A 2,366-nucleotide genomic window follows, 5' to 3' on the forward strand; every position below is an offset into this window, starting at 1 on the left:
TATAAAAAATATACGTAAAATAAAAAATATTAAATTTTTTTTTATAAAATAATCAATATTTTTTTTATTCTTTTAAACATATTTATTTCTATCCAATTAGAATGTGGATCAGATCCGATCTAATCCGATCATCTTACAGATTAGATCATATCCACAAATTATGGATTAGATACAGATAAATACCATAAATTTATGGATATGATCCGATCTATGATAGGTTCATTGTTGCAAAAATATACTTCTTTTTTATCATAAACCATTATTAGATCTTAATTACCATTAAAAGTCCGTGGCAGTAACAGTTGATGAATTCAATGAACCACAAAAAATCTTTGATCCAAATAACTTCAATGACACATCCAAGATACTCCATAGAAATATCTTCATTTGACTTGTGTGGTTGAGTTCTTCTGTCAACATATTTTGTCAACATATTTCATTAGCATTGTCTTTTAGCCACACAAATCAGATGAAGACATTTCTATGGAGTTTCCTGGATGTGGCATTGGGATTATTTGGATTGAAGATCTCTTGTAATTCAATCTTCAAAGAGGAAAGGACCTTGAAGCATGATCATGCTTTTTCAAAGTGTCTATTTTCGGAAGGTAGGATAATAGAGTGACAAGTAAGGACTAAAATGTTAAATATATAGTTCCATACATGACGGATGCAGCTTATAGAGTTTTATAGTTAGATAGCTTATAGAGTTTTATAGTTAAATAGTTGCAGTCAAGAGTGAGAATAATAATTTTAGGTTGCTTTTATCCCAGTTTTTGTATAAAATCATCAATAATTTGGGATAGATATTATAAATAAGTTTTTATATAATTTTGTTATTTTTATTCTCATAGGATAATCTAATTAATAATAAAAGTTAATACCAATGCATAATAACTATTATCTCTACTATTTTTGGTGTACTATTTATCCAAAAACTTACACAACAAAAAAAGGTAACAGATAAAAGCAAGAAAATATAGTAGAGACATTTTTATTAGATACAAAGAAAGATCTCTCAGATAATTATATTATCTTTTTCACAATCTACTTATCTATTAGTAATATATTATAATATTGCTAAAGGTAACTTCCGTATTTATTCTTAACTTTTTAGGATTTTTAATATGATGCCACGTCAATTTTAAGTGGTTCTAGATTCATTCTTAACTTTTTAAAATTTTACAGTTCAAGAGGTCAAATTCAGCACTATTGTTTAATTATTTCATTGTCATTCTCAATATAACAAGAATGAAATCAGGCTCTCTAAAATTTTGAAAATCCACATTCTACCGAACTAAATCAAGAGCGCTTATTATTTATTTTTTTTTAAAACATAATAATATTTATTATTAAATTTTAAGTGATCCCAATACATCTTGCCCATATACCATATACTATATATAAATATTGATATATATGTATCTCCGATTTAAATCGGTTTCAATTGATCTCTTATTATTTCTCTTTCGATAAGTATTAGTTCAAGATAGGGAAAATATAACTATTTAAAATTATTTTAGTTAATATTATATACAAACTCTATATTCTATTAGAGAATAGAATCCACCTAATTAAGAGTATTCCAACATTTAAATTTTTTATACAAAAAAGTTTTTTGAATTTTCCGTAGAAATTGATTACACTGATGAATAAGCTTTCAATGCTTCCAAAAACTTTTCCTTTTTCAAAGAGTTTTTTGAATTTTGTTTGGATCTCGAGGTGCATTACTTTAAAACTGTCATGCAACTAATATAATTTTTTATTGTCCTACGAAAAGATCTGTCCAAAAACCCTTTCTTTTTTCAAAGAGTTTTTTGAATTTTTTTGGATATCGAGGTGTGTTTCTTTGGAAGAGCCAAAAATCTTTCCTTTTCCAAAGAGTTTTTTGATTTTTTTTTTTTGGATCTTGAGATACGTTTCTTTGAAACTGCCAAAAATCTTTCCTTTTTTAAAGAATTTTTTGAATTTTTTTAGATCTCGAGGTGCATTTTTTTGGAACTGCCATGCAACTAATATAATTTTTTATTGCCCTATAAAAAGATCTGTCCAAATTTTTTTTGGATATCGAGGTGTATCTCTTTGGAAGAGCAAAAAATCTTTCCTTTTCCAAAGAATTTTTTATTTCTTTTGAATAAGGGCAGGGGCGGATAGCAGGAATCAAACCCGCATCTTCTCCTTGGTAAAGAGAAATTTTACTATTCGACTATATCCACATTTTTAAATTGTATTTGATATGTAATATATCAATTTTATTTGTGTTTTAATTTTATATAGATTACTCTATACTTTCAATGTTAATAGGATTTTTTTAATATTATTTTTTATATTTTTTATTCTTTAATTTTATATAGGTTAGTATATCCTTT

Source organism: Arachis ipaensis, chromosome B02 (genome assembly GCF_000816755.2).
Source record: "Arachis ipaensis cultivar K30076 chromosome B02, Araip1.1, whole genome shotgun sequence".
In the NCBI taxonomy this organism is placed as follows: Eukaryota; Viridiplantae; Streptophyta; class Magnoliopsida; order Fabales; family Fabaceae; genus Arachis; species Arachis ipaensis.